Source organism: Bison bison, unplaced genomic scaffold (assembly GCF_000754665.1).
Source record: "Bison bison bison isolate TAMUID 2011002044 unplaced genomic scaffold, Bison_UMD1.0 scf7180017864295, whole genome shotgun sequence".
Classification (NCBI taxonomy): domain Eukaryota; kingdom Metazoa; phylum Chordata; class Mammalia; order Artiodactyla; family Bovidae; genus Bison; species Bison bison.
In genome coordinates, this window is record NW_011494867.1 from 9808701 (window position 1) to 9816308 (window position 7608).

The 7608-nt window shown below is 44.5% G+C and overlaps 1 protein-coding gene across 2 annotated transcripts in view; it reads right to left on the minus strand.

The window, feature by feature from the left end:
- MBTPS1 (membrane-bound transcription factor peptidase, site 1) overlaps nt 1-7608 on the minus strand; it is a 45181-nt gene that overhangs the window by 37257 nt on the left and 316 nt on the right. The gene's annotated exons all lie outside the window — the stretch shown is intronic.

Genomic DNA, 7608 nt, shown 5'->3' on the forward strand with positions numbered 1-7608 from the left:
AGTTGGAGTATCTAAACAATCTTTGCACTAATAATTAGTACATTCATCATTATAATAACAAATGATATGAAAAGCAGGCCTAATTCGAACTGGAAACCAAGGTTGGTGGAACAGAGTTTATCAGATAGAAATGAAATATTAAAATCTATTTCCATAGCAACACAGAGAACAAGAGAATGTCAATCATATAAACAATTAAAAACAACGAACAGAAGAGAAAGATGGAAGAAAAGCAACAGGGGACACCAAAAGCCTCTCCAACCTGTTTTAGAAGAAGCCACCTGGGAGTGAGCCCCAAGTTTCTGTTCATATTTGGTACTCGCAGCAATGAGGCTATCACAGAATACAATTACCTGAAGCATACACCTGGCTCATCGTATTACAGGTCACAGATGAGAAAGCTAATCACAGTGCCAAAGGCTAGCATGATACAGGAAATGAACTTACAGTGAAAAAACAAAAAAATAAATACAAACAGAATGCTATAGAATCTACGACACATTTGGACTGGATACCACACAAATATTAGTGAGCGACACTAGTGAGCAAATGTTAGACTCTGCAAGTTGAGTTACATCAACTTTCATTAAACCTGTTCCAAAATAATTCACACACAGGTAAAGACGATGAACTTAAAAGTCAGCCTGTGGGGAGAGAAGGCTGATGCTCCCTTACAACTGAGGCAGTGCCCACGCCATCACTGGGGTCGCAAGACCAGCCACCGGCTACGGACCTCTGCAGCCCTGGCCTGTCTGCTTTAAAGACACAGTCCCCTACTCCTCCGTGGGGCTCTGAAGGCACTCCTCACCGTGCCCACGACGGCTCCTTCCACTCCGTCCCCAGTGCAGACCTGGAGAGCATGCTCCCCGGGCCAGGCTCACCATCTGGTAGCAGACACACACGCAGCAACCAGCACAGGTGGGCACAGAGAATGGAAGCACAAACACCTACACAGACACACAGGAAGGGAAAACACTTTTTACAAAAACAACAGGCTGAGGACAAGAAGGCAGGTGTTGGTGGGAAAGCCTCAGCAGCCCAGCCCGTGTGCAGTGATGGAGACTGAGGGCGGGGGGGTGCGTGTGAGGCCCCCAGCAAGGGGCGTCAGAATCTGAGTGAGGGGTCAGCAGTGACAGAAGGCAGAAGGACACCGATTGGGTCAAATAAATATTTTGTGGAGAATGGGAGGCACCTTTCTCACTGTCAGAGAAGGAAGTCTCAAACATGAAGGGAAACACTGGAATGAACCATGCAGGATGACAATGGAAACTGGTGTGAATGCAAGGTTTTCAACAGACAGCTGCAGAAACATACACCCGCACCAACACATGGAGTGTCTGCTCAAGGAAAGAGCATGGGGGCAGCAATATTCTCATAGGAGGGAACCCCTTACCCCCACTAGTGCCCAGCACTGCTTTTCTAAACACTATACGCCACTGAAAGAAACCAGGCTCCTTAGAGAGAGAGCGAGTTTCAGGCTGGGCAGGGTAAAAAGAGACAAATCTGCAACATCTGTGCCAAAGAGGAAGAAGGGCTCACAGAATGGTGGGGAGGGTCACAGGGGCCCGCTGGGATCTGAGCATCAAAGTAAACGTTGAAAGTAACAGATCTTGACCCACTGAAGACAAAAGTAAAACAGGAGTCCACCATGGCATACACACAGAAAATAAACTTAAGTGCAAAGAGGATTAAGCTAGTTACATGATCTCAGAATGCCTCCCAACAAAACCCTGATTTACAAAAGGAAGTAGAGGAATGTCAGGATGGAGACGCTTCATCAAGTTAACCAGAGATGGGACAAAGAGACCCGGGTCCATCAGGCAGACGTGGTGGAAGAGCCTGGCATCTCCTGAGGGGTCCTGCCAAAGACACACAACTTGAATCAGGTCATGAGGAAACATCAGGACCCAAACTGAGGGACATCTTTCAGAATGACTGGCCTACAACCTCCCTAAATACTGAGGTAATGAAAACCAAGGAACGGCTGAGATTAGGCTCCAGACTGAAGGCAACTCAAGACTCTTGAACTGGATCCCTTTGCTGTGAGGATGTTACTGGAAGGAACAACTGGCACAACCTGCATGGGACCAGTCTGTGATTAGACAGTGGTGGAGTATCACGACCAACTGCTGGACTCCGAAGGCTGTGCCGTGGTTATGCAAGAAGGTCCTTGCTCAAAGGAAATGCCCACTACAGTACCTGGGGATCAAGGGCATCAGGTCTGCAACTTACTTACAAATGCAGAGAAAAAAGGGCTTGTACTATTCTTCCACCCTTTCTGAAATGGTGGAAATGGTTTCCAAAATATACAAAGAAAAAAAAAGGTCCTATATTTAGTCTCAGTTGCTAGGACTGCCCTCAGTGAATTTGCAAATGTAGGGGAGGAGAGGAGGCAACTTTAAGCCTCTTGCAGACTCAGTCTGCACCGACCGATGTATGCCCAACCAGACCATGGACCTTGTCAAGCAGATTTACAGCCATCAGCTGTCACACAGAATGATACCTGAACATCCCAAGAGATGTGCTGAGCTACTCAAAGGAAAATTAAAAGTATTTCTCATTCTGAGGAACTGGGATAGTAAACAGCTGCTGGAATTAACCCCGGTGACTCTAATTTACATCATAAAAGTCAAGGAACATTTTGACAGACAAAACTGAGACAGCCAGATAAAATGAAATCAAGTTTAAGAATTCAACTTGAATACTTTCCTAGTTTGCTAGTGAATGTAAAAACTCTTATGACCTTTAAGAGTTGAAATTTGTCAATAAGAGAATGTAAAAAACTTTTAGCCTGATAAATTCGGTAAGAACAACAATGAACACATACGGAGCACTCAGCATGTGGCAGACACTATCCTATGTAATGCGCATGTATTAACTCACTTAATCCGTACAACAATCTGTCCCCACCCCACTTTCAACAAGAAAACTGAGGCCTAGGCTGGCTCAGCACTGCCTGGAGTCACCTGGCCTCTGAGTGGGGAAGCTGGGCTGGGAACATGGGCGGTCTGGCTCCAGAGGCTACACTCTTAAGAGGAAGGTTGTTACCCAGCTTTCCTGAAATCCGCAGAAGTATGAATCTGAGGGCACACAATTTATGTGCAAGGCTTTTAACTGGGAAAAATCAGAGACCACCTAAAATGCAACAAGGAACTAGCTAAATAATTCATGTACATTATGGAATGCAATACAGCAATTTAAAATTAGGCTCCTTGGGAAGGCTGAATAGTGGTTCCCAAACGATGTCCACATTCTTATCCGCAGAACTTATGAATGTTACTTTATACGGCTGAAAGGACTCAGCAGGTGTAACTAAAAGCATGTTCTGATGGGGAGAGCATCCTGGATGGTCCATTTGGGTCCAGCGTAATGACAAGAGTCTATAAGAAGGAGGCAGGGGAGTGATGATGGGCGCGTGGGGCTGAAGTGATAGCAGCAGGTCAGGCACCAAAGTCTGCAGGTGCCTCTGGATGCTGGAAAAGGGATGCAAACACATGTTCCCTGGAACTTCCAGAAGGAATGAAGCTGACACCTTGACTTAAGCCCAGTGACACTGATCTCAGACTACTGACCTTCAGAACTGCAAGACAACAAATCTGTTGTTTTAAGCCAACAAGTATGCAGAAATTTGTTACAGCAGCCACAGGAAACTAACGTATTTCCCAGAGAATATGGGGGAAGTGCTAATGAAATATTAAGTAAAACAGTTAATGTGATCCAAATTTTCATTTTTAAATATCTATCTATATGCACCAGGGAGAAAGAACATGAAAAAAGATAACTTTATGCAATAAAACTTGCACAGTCAAAATATGTTAAAAATGTAATTTCAATTATACATATAGCAGAGCTTAAAAGGGATCTGCATGTGTGCGTGCCAAAACACTTCAGTCATGTCTGACTCTCTGAGACCCCATGGGCTGTAGCCCACCAGGCTCCTCTGTCCATGGGATTCTCCAGGCAAAAACTAGAGTGGGTTGCCATGTCCTCCTCCAGAAAAGGAATCTACTTCTTAGGATTTGTTTTTAAAAATCTGTCTACCTTCTAACTTAAGGTTATGCTAACTTAAGGTTATTCTAACTTAAGGTTCAACTAGTTCATTCTAAACAGATTTGTCATCTGTAATATCACTTACTTATAGGGCCTGGTTAGGGTTGTCTCTGGATCCACTAACTGTTGACTGGATTTAATTTCTATAAATTCTTTATGTAGAAGGCCTGGTTATTTTTCCATACAAAGGTACACCCTAAAAGATGGTATTTAACATTATGGATTTTCCATAAGTAAGTATAATTATGTCTCCAATACAGGTACAATCAAAAAATACTTGACATTAAATACTAAATGTAAAATACAAAGCTCAAATAATACAATGACAGGAATAAGATTTAATGGGATTGGTTAAGAGGGAGACCAAGTAGAGGAGATGGATTACCTGGGCAGGCAACAGTCAACATTCCTTACAGCCCAGAATCTTCTACGTGCATTATAAAACAGTGTCACTAGGATTATGATTCTGGGTATAGCTAAAGTACATACAAATTTGTTTCTTTGCAAATAATTAAAGAACACAAGTCAGGGAAATGACTTTTATCACCCAATAGTCGTCTAATCAGGAAGATGTGCCTTGCTTTTTAATGACCCTTTACTGAAACAGATCCAGAGAAAATTGTTTAGGTCACAAAAGGGTACCATTCAGTTTAATCAAAATTTGGCTGTAAAAATACCACTTTCATAGCTAACTGCACACTTGACTGTATTACCATTGTTTAACAGGCTAACATTTGAGAGATGCCAGATCACAATATCTTAAAACAAAGGTGTATTCTTAAGCCTGATTAAACCATTCATTCTGGCACATTCACCCATCAGTAGGTTTTGTAGGGGGAAATTCAGCCCCACGAGTCAAGAGCACCAAAGTCAAGAGTCATGGTCCACACTGTTTTTATTGTCTGTTCTTTCACAGAGGCTGCTGCTGGCTCTTCATTCTCTTTACCTTCCCACCATCCAGGATCGGTCAGCCACACAGGAGGTTCACACTTGCCACATTTTAAACTCATTCCTTAAACAACCTCAGACAAAAAGACATCCTCAATATTAATAAACCAAGTGAACAGATTTTTGTAGCAGGTCAAAACTGATTAGGCCCCAGGGAGGAGGAAATCAGTCTCAAGCTGACTCAGACCATACACTGAGAGACCAAGGTCCATCTCCCGTTCTTAATATTTCAAGTCATCAAGGGTTAGACTTGCCAAGTTCTTCCAATAAAATATATGCAGTATCTCAACTCTCTCCTGATGTAAAGGGGCAGATGCAAATACACCACCCCCTACTGCACTTACAGCACTGCACTAGGAGCCACGTGCGGTCTATTGGGCCTGCAGCCTCTAGTTACTCTGGCACTGTGGCTGCCACACAAATGAAAGAGACAGCAGGCAGGACAAGAACCATCTCCCCCCGAGACTGACAGACAAGGTAATCACACAACATGAGAAGGACGTGAAGGGGATGATTAAACCTCCTGACTCTTCAGGAGGGAGCCTACAACATCCCATGGGGCCCAAGGAGCTTCTAAAGCTCTGCAAGCACTAGACTAAAAATGCTTTACTTACAGAGGCAACCAACTCTTGATTATAAGGATACTTGGGGAGCACACTGGAGTTAGCTTATGGGCCAGGGTCCCACCCAGCCACCCCAGGCGTCCCCCTCCCCACCTCTAACAAAAAGGGCTCTAGCCATCTGCTTCATACATGGCAACAAAAAACATTATCTGAAAGAAGTGCCCTGCATGAATGGATAAACAAAATGTGTTACACGCAAAGAGTGGACTATGAGTGTGCCATAAAAAGGAATGAAGTATGGAGGGAAAGGGTAAACTAGGAGTGCAGGATTATCAGATACACACCACTATGTATGGGGGCTTCCCTGATGGCTCAGATGGTAAAGAATCTGCCTGCAATGCAGGAGACATGGGGCAGGACACCTGGGTTCAATCCCTGGGTCAGGAAGATCCCTTGGAGAAGGGAATCGCAACCCACTCCAGTACTCTTGCCTGGAGAATTCTAAGCAAAGAGTCAAAGGGGTTGTAAAGATAAACAAGGACACGCTGTACAGCATGAGCGTCCCAGGTGGCACTACTGGTTAAGAACCTGCCTCCCAGTGCAGGACTTGTAAAGAAACACGGGTTTGATCCCTGGGTCAGTAAGATGCCCTGGAGGAGGGCAAGGCAGTCTACTCCAGTATTCTTGCCTGGAGAATCCCATGGACAGAGGAGCCTGGCAGGCTACAGTTCATAGGGTCACACAGAGTCAAACACGACTGAAGCGACTTAGCACTGTTATAGCACAGAGAACTATGTTCAATATCTTGTAATAACCTAGAATAGAAAAGAATCTGAAAAAGAATATACATATGTGTAAATGAATCACTTTTGCTGGGCACCTGAAACTAATACCACATTGTAAAGCAATTATACTTCAATTTTTTTTTTAAAAAAAAAGAAGGAATGACACACCGATACAGGGTACAAATTACACGAAGTCTAAAGGCAGTATGAAAAACAGAAGGAGCCAGACACAATAGTCACATATAACCCCATCTGAATACACAAAATATTCAAAAAAGACAAATCTAAGGAGGCAGCAAATTAGTGGTCACCTGGAGCTGGAGTTAGAAATGGGCACTGACTGCAAATGGGCACTGTGGGGGATCTTTTGGGGATGGAAGAAATGTTCTAAAACTGGATTATGATGATTGCACAACTGCAAATTTACAGGAAAAAAAAATGTTGAATAAGCACACTTAAAAACAGTAATTTTAACCTTAATAAAGCGCTCACGTTGAAAAAGTGTGTGTGTATATATACATATATATATATGTATGTATGTAAATATATATATGTAAAATGGGTGCCGCAGATTAAAAGTTGGGGGGGGGGGGGTGGGAAATCACTGTTCTCCAAACCCCTCATTTTCATACTTAGGCAAACTGAAACCTTGAAGCGAGAGCGCTACTTACCAGCAGTCAAGACTAAAGGGCCAAAGGAAACGAAATTCTCCAGTTCAACTCCGAGACCTTAGGCTACTCTCTCTTACTTAGAAGTGTCCTTCGGAATCTAAAGTAAATATTTAACTTAATCTGCATAGGCAAATAGGCCCAAAGTCTCAAGGGCGCTAACCCAGACAAGGGGTAAACATCTTAAATGAACGTAAAGGAGACGGCGTACAACAGTCTTAGGCAGCACGTGAAGCTCCTTCAGGTCTGAGAGTCAACCAGAACCTCCCCGACCCAAACGACCGACGAGGTTTTTGCCCCGCATTTATGAAAAACCAGACACGGAAGGGGCAGGAATCGAGGTCCCTTAAAATCCCACAGCAGGCTCCCCTCTGGGAAGCAGACCGAAAACCGCGGTCTGCTCCGAGGCTGAGGGCCCGGACCAGGCACACGGTGTGACTCGGTCAAAGTTCACTTCAGATCAAGGAAGCGGGGAAGTGGAGCGACCACCGAGGCGTGTCAACGCGCAAAGAGGGCCAGGCGGGGAAACCGGCCGGCAGTCCGGCCGGGGCGAGCGGCGGGACGGCGAGGCTCCCGCGGGCAGGCAAGCGGCGC